General features: G+C 40.2%; 1 protein-coding gene across 1 annotated transcript in view; it reads left to right on the top strand.

Annotated features, from left to right (window-relative positions):
• EPDR1 (ependymin related 1) overlaps positions 1 to 20795 on the top strand; it is a 31336-nt gene that overhangs the window by 1235 nt on the left and 9306 nt on the right. The gene's annotated exons all lie outside the window — the stretch shown is intronic.

Consider the following 20795-nt stretch of genomic DNA (forward strand, 5'->3'; position numbering starts at 1 on the left):
TATATGTATATGTATATGTATATGTATATGTATATGTATATGTATATGTATATGTATGATCAACAGTGTCAGCTTTTTGCCTTCAGAAATACTATCCCCTCCCAAAAACGCTGTTTTGCTTTTTAAATGGAGGGTTTGGAGGTGAATCGAAAAATACGGCCCAAAATGTGAAGTATGTTGTGTAYTGTGATGTGTAATGAAGAGGCTGTGTTCAAGCATGTGAATAATGTTATGGGGGGAGGGAGGAGGTTCTAGCTCAGTAATTTGCTAACAAGTTTGAGTTAAATTTACAAGTTCTCTTGGTCCTTGTCAGTGCTTAGTCCAAAATCAGTGCAGGGGTGTCAGGATACATCCATTGCCTGTGGTACAGTGTATTTATTCCCATTGCACAACCCTGCAGGACCTCCCTGTCCTTCATTTATACAGAATGCATCTGTTAAACCCATAACTAATCCCAAAAAATCCCTGTGTCATTGTGTGTGTTYCTTGATTTGCTGAAAAACGAGTGTAGAAAAAAGCTGACTGAAGCAGAGCCTCTTTTTTATTCCTCAACCTACCAAGCTCAGGTTGGGTGGARGAAATGATTGGCCTAGAGATGCCTGCCTGAGTGAGACATTTCTGGCTGCTGAGTGTGAATCACTTTCAGACAACATGTCAAGACATACCTGCCAGTGTGAGCGTACCCAGTCTGCCCATACCTCCACCTCTCCCACCTACCAATTGTTCAAATAATTGTCCATCAGTCCTGGGGATGTGTGGAACAAGGTAAAGACCAGCCTACAAATGCTGTGTCATCCAAACTAAATGGTCTTTGCTGTTAAAAGATCAATATTCCTTTTTGCTGCTGTCTCTTTTTCCTGACAATCAATTTCATACCAACGTCGCATAGTAATTGTTTTAATCTTTCCAAAGTATATGCTCATCTGTGATCCTTTCTCTGCAAATCCCCTGACACTCTTAAAACTGATTTGAGTGTTTAATTTTCAGACATAGCTTTCCCTCATTGTAAGTCTTTTCATTACTGCTTTTTCATGGAAGCCATGCAAAGAATGTTAAAGCAACATACAGTGTTGGCTGGTAGTCTGCTGACATACCTCACAGTCTGGCACTGGCCAGCAAGACACTTGCTTTCCTTCCTCTGCAAGTCCTAGCTTGACTTTCATGTTTGACAAGCATAAAACTGTGCTACTAAGCCTGATGCAARTCTTTTCTAGCTTCTAAGTTTTACTATACTAATTTCTTTAAGCTTATGTTTATTTTRCTTGAAAATTTTGTTTTAAGATTGAATAATTATTCTACATTTTAGACTCTGAGCTGGATTTTGCATTTTGCCACGATCTTTTCACATTTTTGAAAAATATCTGCTCTGGATGCAGTTTTGTCTGGGTTGATACTGCTAGAAGGAGGCAGAGTGCAGACAGGTGTGCTTTTTGATTTATCCTGTGTTAGATTTTAGTTGTAGACAATTTAGTTGTAGACCTCAGATGTCTTTACTGTTTTCCAGGCTGTCAATGTTTTCTGCCATACAAAATTGGAGAGGGATTTTGTTATATGCACGGTAGTGTCTGCTCAGGACATGACCCAGCTTCCATTGAAATCAATGGAAAGTCTTCCACTTGTTTCAGTATGTGTTGGATCAGGTCTGGAGTTGTGATCACAACTTCATTTCACTGTGGACACAGTGAGTCGTAAACTAAAGCATTCAGAATTTAGAGGCAAGGGGATTTATCCTGTCTTTTGAAAAATTACCTCTTCCCCGCCCTGCTTTGACATTGACAAGAAAGGGGTAATTATGCTGAGGCAGTGAGCACAAAATCAACAAGAAAAATMGCGCTGCCCTGGTCTCTAAGGAAATTTCAGTCTAAATTCTCACATTTTGCTCCTATCAGATGTAACTTATGTGCAGCAATCACGGTTGGCCAACAAACACATTTTTCTACAAAACYTTTTCTGAAGCTTGCAACTGTAGACCTTAATCAGACACAGCCCTGTTTGAGTTATTGACTGAGGTTAATCAAGGACACACAGATTTGCTTGTCTAGAATGGCTTTCAGGCTCATAACCTCAGGAGAACATGAAACCTCCAGGTTTTATTGTAGRTACATTTCAAATTCATGTGATTTGCCACGTGGCATTTTCATATCAACAKCAACCCAGTAAAACATAGCTGCCTCAGCTCCAGAAAGGTAGCCATAAGGAAAACATCCAGTGTCTGCTTCATTACCATCACTTCTTTGCCCATCAGTTGTTCCAGGAGCTCCTGAGATGCAGTGACCACATKGGTCAAGACTGCCCCCTCCCCATTGTCCACTGTGTCACCTGCCACCTGGGCACAAATCTCGCTTGCCAGACAAAGAGAGCCAGTTCATTAGAGAGGTCAGAGCTGGTTGTTTCAGCCAGCTTGTTGTGTGGGTGTTTCTCTAGGTCACGCAGCTGGCTGCCCGTTCTCTGGCTCAGAGTGTAAAAATTACCAGCAGTGATCCTAGACTGGGATTTTTAGAGGAGAATCTGTTCCATTTGGATTCATTACTGGGCTTTCTTTTTCACTTCTTTTACAGACCCAACCTTAGCTACACTCTGCTTTTATTTTCTCCAGCATGCCTTGCCCTTCTGCTTCTTTCCCCTTCAAGACCAAATTTTGGGGATAGACAAGAAGGGCAGGGACAATCTTAAGGTTCTTTGTRGTGCTCAGCTGATATCAGAAGAGARAAGARGTTTTCCTTGAGTATATTTTGCCATTTCCCATTTGGAATAGGCCATTCMCTGTATAAGGTGAAAGGGGAGCACTTGAAACAGCTCCCTAGAGCTCTTGAGGCAAAGCTGTGCTCATGCTGTTAAATACAGAATGTGGTTTTTAATCCTTTATTATCTACTACATGAAGTTTCTTCCTTTTCTGCTCTCTGGATATTAAACCTTCCTCACTCTTGTTCAACCCTCTGTTGGCCTCTGTCTCAGGGACACTTCACAAAATAGGTAACAGTCATCAGCGCGGTTTGCAGTTGTGGCCAAAGTGTTTATTTTTAAGGTAACTTCTAATAGTGTAGATTTGAATATGACATCACTGCAAACGGGTRAGAAATCCTGGCACAGAAAGGTCCAAACAAAAAAATCCTACTGACTGCATTGTGGCCAGAACTTAATGTCATTCATCATCTTGCATTTTCTCCAAGAAACAGAGCAAGAGTTATGCTGTTTGGCATTGCTGAAGCCACTCAACAGGTGGTAGTTCTCAGTTATGAAAAAAAGAAAAGTTTGAAGTGAGAAAGAGAGCAGAAATAATGCAGGTGGTATCTGAGGGCTGGAGTATTGCTTGCCACATGCTGTGTTCACAGAGTTTCACACTTACTTCTGTACTATTTTCCACAGAATGATTTTCAGGGAGGCCCAATAACAGATTGTCCTATGAAAAATGTGATGGTAGGGGGAAAAAAATTCATGTGGTCAAGAAAGTCAGTGGGAAGAAGAAAATGCTTTTTCTAAAAAAAATTCTATGAGGATATTTTAACAGTAACCTCCTTGGCCTGTTTTGGAGTACTCAGCACATTGAGATGCCTGTGTATTTGAAGCTGTCAGGGTTARTGTCTTAAAAACTAACTGCACAGCGGGAAGACAATCAGGAGGTGTCGTAYCAGTGCTTATTTAAGAGCAGAACTGCATGTTGTTAATTCTTTTACTTCAATCATATTTGAAAAAGAAGGGCACAGTTAAGGGGAGGATAACCTCCTCACCTGGCAGCACAAACTGCTGGGGTGATGGAGGAGTGACAAAGCTATGTTTAGAGAAATAAGTCTCTTACTCTGGCAGGCTCTTTGCCTGTGTGTGTCAATCCCYGTCCTTGACTGCAGAGGAGCAGCATGAGGTCAGGTGCAAATATAACAGCGTTCATCTCRGGAAGAGGTGATGACTTTTCAAAATAAACAGAGTGTGGGCAGGGCACGCGTGTCTGACTTATCTCAACTACTTTTTAGTTGTTTTAGGATGTATGATTGTAAAGGAAAAAACAGTGGTGTCTGACCTATCAAAATCATATCATCCATCCGTTCTGTGGTCATTGTGGTGACTCAATAGGCTAAGTATTGAGCTGCCCTGAGCAACTGCAAATTTGTTTCCCAGACTTGGTTTTGGGAGTAGTTTGGGAGTTTAATGCTTAGGGGAATGAAAGACTGTCATGGGTAAAATTTTCAGAATTGGTCTAGTTGCTCAGGAACCCAAACCCCATTTCTTAAGATTGTATAGAGACTTGTGAGACCCTTAATTTGCCGTGAAACAAATGAATTTTCAACACTTTCTTAAATGAAACCTGAGKTCTTGGGATCTAAAATTCTTCATGAGCTGCTGTGTTTATAACTTGCTTCTGAGAACAAGAACTGACAGGARGTACTTAGACCTCTTGCATTTACTTTCCTCCTGCAAATATCAAGTTGTTTCAGGTGTCTGCTACTGGTAATGACTGTGARTTTGGAAAGGTGGCTTTGGAAAGCTGCTGTGCTGGATGCACACTGGCAGTCAGATGCCAAGCAATAGTCGAAGCAAACCTCAGTTGTTTCAATGGGCATTGTGTGATGGGGTAGGGAGGGCTGGCTGTACACGCCTCAGCTCCTGCRTTTCCATTTATAAGTCAGTTTACTCAGTGATGCTCCCTGACAAGGSAGCTGGTTCCCTGGAGAACTGTAGGGAGGGAACTTTGGTTCATTATGGCAGCATGAAGGAGCATCTCATCTCACTCCAGCTGCTCATTCTGTTTGTTTCTGCCCACAGGCAGCAGCAGTCATTTCCCTTTCCAAGTTCTCGATCTTGTTGGAAGCCGGTCAGGCTATACAGTTCAGCAAGGCACTGGAGTCCATTGCTTTTGTTGTTACAGGTGGGCGTGTTGGGAAGAGATTAAAACACTGCTCAGGAGAGGCAGTTGAAATTCAGCCATTGAACTGCAGAATCACAAGCYAGTGGACTCTTACTAGAGGAAGCTGGGAGCTGTTGGCTTTGTGAAGCTTCTGCTGTCTTGTGTCTTGTGCTTCCTTGAATGACAGCTTCTTCGTTGGTTGTGAAAAAAACAAAAACACCTGAAGATGAGTAAAGCAAATCCATTGCTTTGAGATGGCTGTTCTGTTTATGTAGCATTCTTGAAACCATTGTTTATGCTCAGTACTCTGGAGCCACTTCATACAAAACCAAAACACAGCACACATCCAAACTGAACAAAATTAACTGGCTCTTAAATTCAAAATAGCAGGATCCACAAAACCCTTTAAAGCTAGAGAGAAAATGTAGATAAACAGTGTCCAGTGACCCCAAATTGATAATTTGCTATAGCGCTGGTTGGTGYGCTTAAAAACCACTGTCAGGCACTCACTTGGGGTCATTATTACCACGAGTTATAGATATTGTTTACTGGGTGTTCTTAAAAAGGAGAGGTTCTCATTAAGTTTTGTTTTTTTAAAAACTTTGTTAAATTGAAGTCACTAGCACTGTATTGTAGTTGATACTACTGGATATTGGCTTAAGCCTTTTATTCATCTGAATCCTTTAAATTTAGGGAAATACTTCTTTCTTCCCTCTTATCATGTCTTCCTTGACTGTTTGAACTTCTTGGAATAATGTGTTTTTGCATTGAAACTTATGGCTCATTTTGTACTATTGGACATTTTKGCAAAAGCTTAAGGCAAAACCAGGATTGCACTGAAAATACAATGTGCCTACATCTCTGTAATTTAGACCAGGGGACCAGTGTTTTCAAAAAAAGAAATCACTAAATTTTATTCTGTTTTTATTATTATTATTATTATTATTATTATTATCATTATTATTATTTTGTCTTTTTCTTTTTTCTTCTTTTTTGGTAGAGATTTAAAGTGCAGATGAATTGAGATTCAGTGTTCTGTGGTCACAGACAGCTGATGGTGACGTGACTGCACARCTAAACAAACACAATGAAAGACATCTTTATATTCCTGATCTTAATTTGGGCTCCATTCYGCTTGAGACCTGATGCAATTCGGATGTCACAACTGACAACATCACACCTATTCTCAAAGGACCAAAGGCCATTCATCTGAAAAAGTATCTCCCCTGAAGGATAAACCAGAATTTTCTAATATTGGGCTTCTGTGAGGTAAAAAAAGTGTTTTCCTTTCCAGATAGAGACGTGATTTACTTTGCATATCAACAGGCTTATCCATTTATTAACAGCATGGGTCAGGYTTGGTTTTCAACTGGTTTACATTTTCCCAGACAAGTGGAGTCAGTGAAATGGTGCCTAATTATGCCTTTATTGGTATACCAAGTCACTAGTTGATGCAAAATTGAAAGGTAGGGTTCAGGTATCCTTCTAACCTCTCAWTTTTGCTAAGAAATAACTGCTGGCTCACCTTGACATGGCATAGTAAATAACACTGAGCTATTCAGACTTGAGGCCATCCAGCTGTGAATCTGTGTAGCTGCAGCAGCAGCAATCCAACTCCTGAACTTCATCTTGGTCAGCTTCATCCCTGWCTTCAGACGACTTTAATTTTGGCCTTACCTGTGGAATTGCAAGGAATTGCAATGCTCAGAAACTTGAGGAGTTCTCTCTCATTAATTATTTTTACCTGTTGCTCTTCTTTACTCAAAAGGCAAATTATTTTCTCCTCTGGTGTTTTCAAGGGATGGTATAGTGTCTGACGTGCTGTGGAGGGGATGATGTCTGGGTAAAACAGGGCTACTTTGTGCAATATTTTGGCTCTTCTAGAATAAGGAGCATTATGCCTGGTGTAACATTGCATAACGTGAAGGTACCAGTGGCCAGTGGATGTTCTCCTCTCTTCTGCCAAGGAGCCCTGTTTCTTTTAGTTGTTTTTGTTTACTACCTCCCTTTCCTGGCCCTGGGGGACATGTATGTATGTTGACTCGAGATCTTAGATTCCACAGGGAAATTTTGTGTCATCCCACGGCTCTGGAGGATGCTTTTTTGCCTGTATCATGGTCACTCTCCCATACCTGAGAGTCATGGGACAAGGACAGGATTTTCTGCCAAGAGTTTGTTCCTATGTGTGAAAGCATGGACAGTTCAACCTGTGAGGCAGTCTTTGTTTTAAGCAGTKTATTAATGTCTGGAGCTGGTACCTCTTATACTTTCATACCCAGGACTAAATTGGGGGTTTCTAACAGCAGCCAAAATGTCCTTGTCCAAAACCTATTTTATGACAGGTGGTAGTAAGAAGGAAACAAGGAATCCCTTGTTTACATCTGAACTCATGCTCTTTTTTTCATCTTTTATAAATAAAGATCAYTGTCAAACATTTATTTGGGAATCAGTTTAATCATTGTTTTGAGGGTTATGTGCTCATATTCAGCTTTGTGTCCCACTCAATTATTAAAAAATTGATTTGACAAAAAGTCAAAAAGGTAAGGTAACTTTTGCAATTCTTGTTTTCTCTCTGAGAATATTATTARCAGCATTCCTACACTGAATAAGGTTGTTTCCATAACTTAGTAATGACCATATTTTTGCTTCTGCATTTTTGTTTATGTATTTTCATAATTTTGAAAATTTCTGGTGTCAGATCATTAATTTGGCAGGCATTTTCTTCTTGCACAGTGCTCACACTGTAGTTGCTACAATTTTTCAGTCTTTGGCTACTAAGAGTTCATATGTCTGGGGAGCTAGTTAGTTATTTATTCCATGAARGCTTATTTTATCCCTTTCATTCCTTATAAAATTTACCCTTCCATTCTGGCATCATGAAGACTATGTTTTGTGGGCTGAATCCAGCCCARAGGGAACTTCCATCCAGCCTTCTGCCTTTCCCCACTGAATAGCTCCTTKTTGGATTAATGATTGTCTGAAATTTGGATCCTTCTGAGTTGCTGCCCCTGTGTCCATGTTGGAGGAGTGGAAAGGATTGGATGCAGAGATTGGAAATTACCTCAGTCAGTCACCCTTGTGGCTGAGAGTCAGTGGTATACACTGCCATRTTGAAAGAGTGATTGAAAATTCATTGTGATTTGTGTGGATGCCACACTGCATGTGTATAGCTTATTTCCTTTGAACATAGAAGTGAGTGATCTCCRGATATTATTAATTTCTTGTCTGACAAAAGTAACCTGTAAAATTCCRGCAGTGAAAAAGATTTAGGTTATCAGATATCATTGAGAAATAGCAAATTATGCTTATTCTGGAATTCTATCTGCATTATTTACTCTTTTTTTTAGTAAAAAATTATGTGTTTCAAAATTTAATAAAAATACATGTAGAAGTGCATAACTGTCAACCCAACTGTCTCCAAAGAGTGATCTAATATCTAGAGATATAAAAGCACATAAGTTTTGTGGAATTCTAGAAGAGCAGTAAAAATCTTGATTGCTATCTTATTTGGGATATTAGAAGACTGAAACTTACTTTGCTCTAGCTTCTCCCTAAATCATAAACAAAACCAATCTCTTTACTGCAGTTCAAATTCTTTTTTAATACGAAGCATCTAAGAAGTGGCTTATCCTTAAGTYCATTAAACTCATTTGGCCTTTTCAGATGGAAAGTAATATTGTCTACTTACTAGCTATCTTATTTTTTATATATGTGGTCTTTTTCCTGAGGACAGTTCATGATGGAATGTGATAATGTGACTGACAGCGAACAATGCAGAAGACCAGAATTACCACATGTATTGCAACATCTCTTATTAAGCTAACTTATGATGAATCTTCTTTCTTTTCTTAATTTAAAAAATAACATTGTAATAATACCCTGCATATTTACCTTTTGGTCAGTTGAAGAGTTCACAAGTAAATCTTTCCAAAAAACGGCTTCACTGACCCTTCATGATTGACTCCTAGTCCAGTAATGTGCTCTTCAGAATCTGCTGCYTTATAGCTGTTGCCAAATATTATTTCATACTTTAGAGTGTTTGCTCAAAACACACGGTCATCTGYTTTAGCGGGAAAAGTTTTATGATATCTGTAACTAATTTTTCAGTTTGTCTATTTGGAACAAACAATTTTCTAATGTACATTTCCTTAAGGCTTTTCTTAAGGCTTAAGGAATAAAATGAAAAGGTCCCCAAAACACCTTCACATAACGTAATCCTTATCAGCAGGATAAAGAACAAAAACCTCTATCTTTGTTCTACTCTGTTCTTACTCGAAGGGACTAAAAAAAAAAAAAAAGTGGTATAAAATAGCAAATGAAGATAAACTGCTAATAAGATTTTCCACTGAGGTTTTGGTCTCTTGATTTTACCCATCCCTTACTCTGTCAGTTCTGGTACTTTCACACTTAGCAAGCCTTAATTTGCTGTCCTTCTGTCAGCTTTTTGAGAGAATTCACAGTTGCTTCTTCATCTGAAAATCAGATGGCTCACTAGGTACGAGAATTCCTACAAATGTGTTGTGCTTTGCCATTTATTTTAGTGAAAGCCTACGCAGGAAAGCTGRTGTGAGACCTGTATAGCTGCTGAACAGCTGGAAATTTCTTCTTAAGTGGTCTGTCTGCATGGAAACCTACTGTTTGTATGGATACCCGTTGTTTCGGAAATTAATSTTTCTGAGGGGCAATGGCAAGATTTTCCCCCAAGTTTTCCAAGGGCAGTTTTGTGTATGGCGATGCTAAAGTCTTTTAAACACTCATATGGAGCCCTGAGTACACCCAATGAGCACAATGAACAAAGATTTCTTTTTTTATTCTTTCGGTATATCTCCTAATGCTATTTGCAACTGTGGTTTTATCATATTCAGATACTTTTCTTGCCAGGAAACTTAGATTCTGCCATACTTTTAGGCAGCCAGCACTGGAAAGTTTACTCATGCTGTGCAGTTATGGTAATTCTCAGAGGACATTTATTTGCAGAGCAGAATTCTATACAGAATGAGGAATTCTTACTGTGATTAGTTCCCAAATTAATGTATCACTATTTAATTAGACCTAGATTTGTTGACTTACATCTTACAAGAAATATTTTTTTTTCCTGATCTGTGAGAATATCCGGGGACTTTGAGCAGTCTGGTCTAGTGGAAGCTAATGAAAAATGTCCCTGCCACRGCAGGGGGTTGGAACTAGATGATCTTTAAGATGCCTTCCAACCTAAACCATTCTATGATTCTGTGATGACTTGGACGTCTCCTTGTATCATTTTAAATACCTGTGCCCAAAACCACACAGGATTTGCAAAGCTAGACTGGCTTGTTACTGTGTCTGTTCCAGAAAATAGTGGGAGGGACGAATTTGGATAATGTGCTTGATAAAGTGTGAAGGTGAGGCATTTCCTGTACTTTTTGTAGATGGGAAAAGAAGAATTAGTGAGAGTAAAAGGAGAGAAGGGTATGAGAGTGGAGACATCCTATTGCAGTAAGTTTATCCTTTTGTTATTGAAGAGGGAGAATTTATGAGGCCACATAACAGCCTAAACATACCAGAGGATAAAAAATTGGTATTTTTTTAGCTTCTGCTCTACCTGTCTCTAAACCAAATGTAAGCATTGTGAGATATTGAGTCTCAATACATTTATGTGCATTCTTTGTTTATTGATGTATTTGCATACTTTTTTTTTGTTAATTTCACTGAGTATAGGAGTAGGTGATTTCACAGCATATGTWCATTATAGCAAGGTAATTGTAAGTTCCTAAATCCCTAAAGTAAGTAGTCTGGTCTTCTGAAGAAGAAAATGGTTGATCACTAGAGATAAAAGCAAAATTACTTATAGTTTAGAGATGTCCAGAGTACCCAATCTGTCACATCAGTTGTGCTAACATAGGCCATGTCAAAGTGATGTAAGGTAGRTGATATTTGAGGCACTGCCAAATGCAGGTACCACATCTGCTTAGCTGGAGCCTGGTACAGGGATCCATAGTGGGTCAAGTGGGACCTGCTCTCTTACTGTATTTTGGAAGTCTAACACATGTCTGAAACACAGTTTCTCCAGATTTCCTTCCTCTGAAAGAACAAAAAAAATCACTTACAAGCCTGATTCATCCCCCCAAATATGTGAATGCAGTTTCAGGCTGTAAAGCTCTRTAGATTATTTTTGTAGATAATTTTTGTATTTTTTGAAGTCTTTTCAAATATTACAAAAAGTAAAATAACATCTCATCATTACAGTACGTGTATGATGTTTACCAGGATCTCAGTACAGTGGATGAACATGCATCAARTATAAGGGAAAAAGTCAGTTCAAATAATTAACCAAGACTGTTTATACTGAAGCAGCACGTGTGGAAATTAAGTTTTGTGAGGCCTGATGATAGCAGCCTCCAGGTACAATGCTCTTGAGATACACCTGCAGTGTGGAGCACCAGGGCAGGCTGTGTCATGAGGCTTGGTTGGTGCAGAAATCCTTTTCCATCCTCTCTTCCCATGGTGGCTTCAGTAGCACCTCCCTCCCTCAGAAACCACTGTCCTGTTCCCTGGATGAGTCCAACCACAGGGTTAATGCAGTGCAGAGAATGTGGGAGTTCAAGTACCCCAAAGAATACAGCAGACCAGGCAACAAATGGATAAATGAAAATGCTCCAAACATTTCTCATAAGCAAATTCTCTTTTCTGAGTTTCCATACTGTCAGAATTGTAGGAATTYTGTCAAGTTAGCTGTCACAAGTGACTACATAAAAAACCCCTCCCAAACAGGAGTTTTTATGACAAAAAGATGTTTCATATAWTTTAAGTGTTTGCATTTAAGGATAWAAAGATGTTAATTGCTTTGCCTGTAAACAAAGACCACAAATATAAAAGAGAAGTACAAGAAATACCACAAAAGACAGAGTATGCAAAAGTCAGCTTAAACATGTGGAAATACATTTTTGTGGAGTTGAGAYTGTATAAAATGTTCTGTTTGCCTTTCAGCATCTCTTTATGTTGTCCGTTTGAGATAAATTGATAGCTGTGTTCGGTTTTAAGCATTTTTCAGCTTATTTTTTCTTCTAAATGGAACAGCTATTAAACACCTGATGTAGCATCTGTAAAAGTCAGTGTAACTTTTCAGGCTGATTTCACAAGACTTTGGGTCAGGTTAATGTATAATTTTGGAGAAGGGGTTATAGAGYCAGATTTTTCTCTAATTACATAGCTGGTGGCTGGAAATTGCAAACAGCAGCAGTTACATGAGGATCTGCTCTTATGATGTGGAAAGAACAATTGTCTCTTGACAATTGGAAACRAGAGATGGGAGAGTATCCCGTATGCTTCCCTGGGAAGAGAATTCAGGAGTTTCTTACAGAGTTTTGAATTTAAAACAAAATTGTGTAGTAAAATTGGAGACGCCAATTCTCCAATGATTACTCTGACCCACTAAATTTTAGAAAACACTGAATGCTGTCCYTCTGAAATTTGCCCTTTCCAAATACCTTTGTGTTAAACATCCAAAATAGGAAGCTGTTAAAAATTACTGATCAGTTTTGAAAACTTGCCCATTAAATGTATAAAATAAYGCAATTAGAACAGCAGAAAAACTGTAATATGCAAATAAAAGACTGTAATTTTGAAATCATTTTAAAGTAATTCTCTTTTTTAAAAAGAGTCACTTTTATTTCTGTTGTGATTACAGGAATGGTAAAGGAAAAGACTTTTAGCATGCACAAAAGTTCCAAATTCATATGATTAAGGAAAACTCAAAGAAAACTATGGCTCCTTGTCAGTGTGTGTAGGACACTGGGCTCTGTGTCAGGAAAACACCCCAAAATTAGGTAAGCATACCAGTTTGCTAAAGACTTCAGTTCGTATTTGTGTCAGATTCTAAATGGTAAAGCTATTTCTGTCGTGTTTTAAGCAGCATGGGTAGTCTAAACATGTTCAATAGGTCTAGTGACCTTTTCCTGAGTAATGGAAAACTTTCAGCTGTGCCAGTGTAGTATATTTATACCAATATTATTTACAGGTCTTGCTCTCTTTGCTACTGCTTCTTAGAGCTGTCCTTGAATGAAAAATAAACGAGTCAGAGGTTTAATACAATTGAAATAGCTATAAACATTCTTAAAAATAGAAATGTATGCTTAGCCATGCTTCCTTTAGCTGATTGCAGTGACTCCAGCAACTGTTGTTTCTGTGATGGTCTAACAGATAACCTGTGAAATAGTTCTGTATCAAGCATACTGATGTGTGCCCTAAAGAAAGTGCTCAATAACTTGAAAACAGAGGTCTTTGAAATTAATTTTCATCTATTAATTATTTGTGTATTTTCATCCCAGCTGATATTTAAGAACATGCCAGTTTCTTGTGTTGCATCATGGGTATTCCTACAGGCAGTGGGCATGTGGCGACTGCTGAAAGCCACTCCCCAGCCCCTGAAGGTGGAAGAGTTGTTGCCATAACAAAAAGCACAATCACAATCACAGAGGACCAAAGAAAAACAGTTTTATGAAGAGCAAGTTTAACAGATAGTKCAACCTTTTAATTATTGCCTATAAATCCTCATATCTCACCTGTCCTGATTTTAGACAGTATTTGTCTTTAATTCATTCAGACACTGAAAACAACCTGATGGTGTAATTAGGGTTAATTGTGCAAGGAAACAGAGCTGAAGGTCATCAGTGTGCAGGAGATGGCACCATCCCTGAAACTGCCACGTGGAATAAGATGGAGCCCTGTGCTGAGGCTCCTCAGAGAGCGCCACTGTTGCTTTTGGGAGGTCTCAGAATGTCATCCCCAAAGGTTTTTCAGCGTCTTTGGGATGGTAGCAGTGTCAAGAATCCACATCTCATAATATCAGTGTATATTGATTGAGCTAGTCTGTTATAAAAAAAATAGCAGGAGCCATCAGTATTCTCCAATCACTTTTGTCTAAGGCTGGGAAGCTCTCCAAGTTGCTATGTAACTGGTTCCTTCATTCTGGAGAAGAAAAGCCTTATGTAGGTTATCCCTGACCCTTAATTATCTTGTAAAAGCTGGACTGTAAGAAGACAGAGACATTTTCAGAGTATCTCCTAAGTAAGCCCCACTGGCCTCAGGTGACATGGAGAAAAATTGGTATTCATTTTTAACTTTTGATAYACCAGCCAGCTTATCATCCTATCTCAGTCTTGCTGTCGCAGACTAAATGTGCTCAGTTGCTTTATGGGTTCTCTTTCTTAAACAWCCCACTGTCCTTGCTGTTCTCTCAACAGGACTGTATCCTGTCTGTTTATCTGTTCCCTTATGTGAGGCACCCAAAACCAGGAACAACACCAGCATTCTGGTCTCATCAGGTCAAAGCAGAGCAGAATAAATGACYTCAAATTTCCCTTTCTAAATCATTAGTGTGTACTGCACTGCTCCTCAGTGGATATGTGTTCAAAATGCCATTTGCTTTACAACCATGGAGCAATTAACRTCTTTCCTAATTATATGTTTTCTTTCACACAGACATTCCCCTCTTTCCCATAACTCCTCTTTTTTGTACACTTTCAGTCAGTTCCACCTAGAATTTTAACACACTGACACATTGTAGTTGAAGCCAGTCAGTAATTTATGCTCTCACATAACAGTATWWTTTTTGATTGATAGYTGCTGAAGGAAGAAGAAAAATACCTGCACWAAGACTTCTGGTTGAAGTTAAGAAKTTATTTTTATATTGAAGGTGRAGAGAAAGAATGAAGTTCAATGCCATGATTTCAGGYRTAATTTATTTCCAGTGAAGTGGCTCTCCATCTTTCAMAAAGTTTATTTAACAGTAAGCTATACTCAGATCTTTGGATGGAGGTATTAGAAAGYTGAAGAGTACTTAGCTTTCAAGCTGTTGCATTTGATTATCTGGCCTGACTTCCAAACTCCCTTGAAAACAGTTTTTATATTTTTTGTATTGGACAGATATCAGACAGACCTGAATCATCCCTCTTAAAGAGATCATTGCAGATGGACGGTGGAAATCATTACATCTTGGGACAGCARTCTGGTACAAGTGCATATCCTCACAATTTTTTCCAGGGAATATTCCATCATGAAAGAAAAGTTTGCTCTATCASAATAGGGACCTCATCCCCATCCGTTCCAAAGGTCAATCTGTTCCTCACACTTTTTCATGATTMCTTTTTCTGCAGGAATACATGCTGMAAAGCAGCTAACTGGCCAAGTATATGCATGATGTGATTTACAATCTTGATGAACACCATTGTAGGGCTCCTGAATTTCATGTAATCTCTGTTCATGGTACATGAAGATCCTCCTCTGTCTATATGCAGAAGTTTTATAAGAAGCTGCAGTACCCAGTTCTAGTTGAAAAAAATTTTTTTTTTGCATTTTATTGCTCTTTTATTCTAAATGAAGTGCTTGGAAAAGGGAGAGTATTTAGTTATTTGTAATTAAGAAACTTCATTTTGCTATGCTTTTCTGATGTGTAAAAATAGATATATCATAGGGGGCAGAGCTAACATCCAATTTAGTATTCTGTCTCACACTCTCATTAAGAGAGAGGTGTGAAAACTTCAATTAAATCTGACAGCTAGAATCATTAAATCATTTAGCTTGCAAAGGACTTTCAGGATCATTGAGTCTGAGATTTAAACTAACCCTGCAAAGTCCACCACTAATCCATGTCCATAAGCACCACATCTTCAGACCTTTTAAAAACCTCCAGGGATGGTGGTCAACCACCTGCTGGCCCTGTTACARTGTTTGAAGGAAATCTTCTGAATATCCAATTTAAACCTCCCCTGGCACAAGTTCAGGCCATTTTCTCTTGCCTTACAACTTATTCCTAGGGGTAAGAGACTGGCACCCACCTGGCTCCGGCGTCCTTTCAGGCGGTTGTAGAGAGCAATAAGCTCTCCCCTGAGCCTCCTTTTCTCCAGGTTAAACACCCCCAGCTCCCTCAACCTCTCCTCATCAGACTTGTGCTCCAGACCCTTCACCAGTTCCAGTGCCCTTCTCTGGATATGCTCCAGCCCCTCAATGTCCTTCCTGTAGTGAGGGCCCCAAAACTGAACACAGTGTTTTAAGTACAGCCTCCCCAGGGTAGGGTTCAAGGGACCAMTCCCTGCCCTGGTCCTGCTGGCCACATTTGCTGATACAGGCCAGGATGCCACTGGCCTTAGTGGCCACTTGGGCACACCCTGCCTCATGTTCACTTGTTTGATGACCAGCAGCCTAGGTCCTTTTCCACTGGGCAGATTTCCAGCCACTCTTCCCCCAGCCTGAAGTGCTCCCTGTGGTTGTTGTGACCCAAGTGCAGGACCTGGCTCTTGCCCTTGTTGAACCTCATGCCACTGGCCTCAGCTCTCTGATCCAGCCTGTCCAGATCCCTCTGTAGGGTGATCATACCCTCCAGCACATCCACACTCCTGCCCAACTTGGTGTTGTTTGCAGACTTACTGAGRGTGCACTTGATGCCCTCATCCAGATCATGGGTAAAAGTATTAAACAGGACCAGCCCCAGTATTGAGCCCTTGGAAGCACCACCCCTGACTGGCCACCAGCTGGATTTAATTCCATTCCACCACACTCTGGTCCCASCTTTTCAGACAGTGTTTAACCCAGTGARCAGTGCACCCATACAGTCCGTGGGCAGCCAGTTCCTTCAGGATGATGCTGTGGATAATGGTGTCAAAGACTTTACTAAAACCCAGGAAAACATCGGCATCCTTTCCTTCACCCACTGAGCGGGCCACTTTGTCCTAGGAGATTGGGTTAGCCAAATAGCATCTGCCTTTCATAAACCCATGCTGTCTGGGCCCAGTCCTGCAAATCCTGTATAATGTCATTCAGGATGATCTGTTCCATGACCTTTCACATTGCCAGCATCAGGCTGATGGACATGTAGTTCCCTGTATCCTCCTCCTTGCCCTTCTTGGAGACTGATGTYACATTTGCTAACTTCCAKTCAACTGTGACCTACYGAGTGAGCCAGGATTGCTGAGAGATGATGGAAAGTGTCTCGGTGAGCCATTCTGTGTGTTTCCTCAGTACTCTTGGGTTGATCCCATCCAGGCCCATGGACTTCTGTGTGTCACACACTAATATGATAAGTGGTGTAACAAGTCACTAACCATTTTCCCTTGACTTATGGGGGGAAAAGTTTCCTGTCTTTGTCTTCTGGCTCAGGGTTTTGGKTGCCCGGAGAACAACTGGTCTGACCATTAAAGACAGAGGCAAAAAAAGGCATTAAGTAGTGGATAAGTGACTAGATAAGTAACTGGATAAGTTTCTCATCCTGAAGAGGCCAAAGCTTGCCCTCCAGAAGTCAAAGATAGCTGTTCTGCTAAACTCCCCCGTCTCTGATAGTTTAAAACTCTGTCATTTTGTGATCACTGTGYCCAAGATGGCCTCCAGCTATTGCATCACCCACAAGCTCATCACTYTTCATGAACAGCATGTCCAGAGAGATACCTTCCCTCGCTGGCTCCCTCACCAGCTGTGCCAGGAAATTATCTTCCACACACTTCAGGAACCCCTAGAGTGTTCCCTCTCTGCTGTGCTGTATTTCCAGCAGACATCTGGTAAGTTGATGTCCCCCAAGAGGACAAGAGATGGTGATTGTGAGATTTCTCACAGATGTTTACAGAATATTTTCTCTGCCCTTTCGTCCTGGCTGGGTGGTCTGTAACGTAACATCTGCCTTGCTGGCCTTCCCCCTGGTTCTTAGCCCTTTTGTCAATGTCACTGGGCTCCAGAAAAGTGAAACACCTCTAACATAGGGGGCTACTCCACCTCTCCTTCCTCGTCCATCCCCTCTGAAGCATTTGCAGCCATGCACTGCAGCATTCCAGTTGAGCAATTCACCTCATCCTGTCTCCACCATGACAACTTTTTGTTGTATCGTATTTTCCTGCTGCAGAATGGCATCCAGCTGCCCCTGTTTGTTGCCTGTGCTGCTTGTGTCGGTGTAGATATACTGCATTTGGGCTGTTGATCCTTCCACCTATTTTGTGAGGGGAAGAAGTCCTGTGTGACCAGGCGGTCACATTCTCAAGCACTTTTATGGTTTCTAGCACATCAGTAACCCTTATGGCTTTGCTGTCACRTAGATCTCCATCCTCTGTCTCCACAGAGAGGGCAGACCAAAGGACCTTAATAGCACACCATCCCTCAGACGCTGGTGTGCTACCCCCAGGCTTGTCTCTAGCGAGCCTGGTTTTAGCTCTTTCCTTTTTCAAATCCAGTTTAAAGGTCTTTGCAATCCCTGACACTCCTCACTCTACTCGCCAGCTCCCGCAGCTCTGTAACTGAGCAGAGGAGTTCCTGTGCATGGCTCACCCACCMCAGGGGTGCTCACTGCCACCATCCAAGCGGGGCACACCCTGCAGGTGGCACCTGGCTCCACCAGGGCTCTGTCAGGGCAGCTGCATCAGTCACAGCAGCTGCAGAGCTTAGGGAGGCCGTGCCTTTCTGCTGGGTGGATCCCACTGGAGGTTCAGCATCYTTGCTGAACCCCCTTCTCCAGGAAGAGCCACCCGCACCTTGTTTGCCTGCCCTGGCCTCTCTTGCTCCCTGTGGGCTCCATTTTCAYATGGTAGGGAGGCTTGGCCACCATCACTCCTGCCCTGCCCAGGTCCTGCCAGCCCTTGTGACACAAGGGAGCTGCAGGCTCCTGGCTGGTCTCTAGAGTTAAAATTGAAAACAGGAATACAGGTATGTCTTTCATGTTTGGGTATGGGGTTTTTTTTTTCCTTTTTGAGATATTCTCAATCATTGTAACCATGTTTTATTTGGCTCTCTCTACACATTGAATTTCTGTTTCCTATTTCTTACATCTTTACAAGCTCACATAGTGCCTTAAAATAATAGCACTCTCAAAAGAGCAWTTCCATGTCTCAGTTTTGAGCATCAGCTCTTTCAATTGAGTTATTTACTGCCCTTCTGCATRTAGCACAAAGAGGGTGAGAAATGTAATAAATAAATTTTAATGTACCTCTGTCATTTCCCTCCTTATTATTTCATATAAGACCTTTCCCTAAGGTCTCTGGTTTATATTGAGAGGTGAGTCCTGGCTTTCCTGACTCTTTTTGGTCTTCCCTAAGCCCTGCTGTGATTTTCCAGTAACCTTTATTATGATTAACTTACTCATGGAAGCATTGTTGTACTAGAACTTTTTACAAACCCATAACAGGAAAATAATCTCTGACCTCAAGTATATTTTGATATCATGTGGTTCTGCTAGCATATACCATATTCCCTAGGGGGTGATTCCATGGATTCATTGGAAAGCATTATGGTATGCTGGCCACATCTTCCATTCCTTTCCTTTTGAGCTGTGTTGTTGTCTACTGAGGGCTCCAATTATGAATATACTGTTACTTATGGAAACACGCAGATGCTCTCTATTAAGAGCAGTGCATCTTTTAGCCCCTTGAACAACACAACTCCCTTAAACACAATGCTTTATTGTTTTCTTGAATTTCAACTTCAATTGCAATGCATTGTTCTCAGGGGTGTGACTTGCTGGGTTATTAAAGAGTATCAAATAGCCARAAAGGGACAGCAGGGGAAACAGCGTTCTTGCTGAAGAGCTGAATTTCCCTTATGTGTTTGCCAAAATAGCTAATCTAATTTATAGGAAAATGATTAAAATAATAAGAAATTGCATCATTTTTTGCTGAGTTTCATAATTACAGTCACAAAAGTGTGTAATCCTTTAGCTAGTGTAGCTTTTACTTTGCAGCTTTTGATTCCTGTATTTAAGGTTTTCTTTCTACACAAACTTCATAATTAAYGGAACTTAAATTGGCTAATTCTCTGCTTCAGAAACTGGTATTGTGGTCAGTGTTCCTCATATACCTTGCCATTTAGGTACCTGATACAGGGGGCCTGATCTCCTTGAAAATAAAAAAAAAAAAAATAAACAATCCTTTACCATCCATGAATGATTTAAATCAGACTTAAAAATATTGCTTTTACACAATATCACATTACTTTTACTGTCACATATATTTGCACAGTCCTGTGTTTTTACAATATACCATAGTCTTGCACCACTGCCAAACTTGTGAGATCARATATGGTAAATTACTCTTGTTGTTGAGGTCTGATATACCAGAAGAAAAACACAAGTCTGAAATTACCGAAAACTTCATGGGAAAGAGGAAAGTAGTTCCCAGAAATATATTGAAAACTGAATGCTTCTCCCTTTTGTAATGAGCTTGCCAGATCATTCCAAAAGCAGATGAATGTTCCTGACCTGGTGCATATTTATCAACTGTCTGCATATCTGCTTGGCAGCTTTGTTCCCTTGAAATATTCTTAATCTGAGGACCTGAGAACATGGGGTTATGCAGTCATACTTCTGGTAAAGGTTCCTATTCTCCCAGTTCATATTCAGTAAGAAATGTATTAAAAAAAAATATCATTGTGGGGTATTTTATCAAGAGGGTACAAGATAACTAAGAATTACATATATGGATGTACCTATCCATGCACACTAGAACARAGAATTTCTTTGGGATATTTATAGTGAAATTTCTTCTAGTTAGATGTGTTGCTAGCTTCTTTCAAAATGTTTAAAATGTCTTTTTACAAACAGAATGGCCAGGAAGTAAGTGGTACCACAAAGGCAGACAGATGCTTCAAGCTTTCAGTTAATCACAAAAGAGAAAGCAAAGTTATCTTGGAAAAAATTGCAGTGACCTAGKCTTGAGATACAAAATAGCAAATGCTGTTTCCTGCTGAATAATACATTGTCTCAGATACAAAAAAAAATACATAAAATTTTGCTTCCTTTTTTCAATGGCTTTATACTCCTAGGTAATACAAGTCGTGGCTAACATGGGTGAGAGTTTTAAGGTTACAATAGCTACAGCTGGGAAAACTGGATCAACAGGTTAAAGCCCTAGGTGCGTGAAACCCCAACACACCTTTGCAGCAAAGTCTGGTTTACCATTGTTTCAGTRTTTTTTGGGGCCGGATTTGTGGGTTTTTTCTTTGTTAATA

The sequence above is a fragment of the Malurus melanocephalus genome, unplaced genomic scaffold, assembly GCF_030028575.1.
Source record: "Malurus melanocephalus ecotype Western Australia unplaced genomic scaffold, MMel_1.1 scaffold_297, whole genome shotgun sequence".
Lineage (NCBI taxonomy): Eukaryota > Metazoa > Chordata > Aves > Passeriformes > Maluridae > Malurus > Malurus melanocephalus.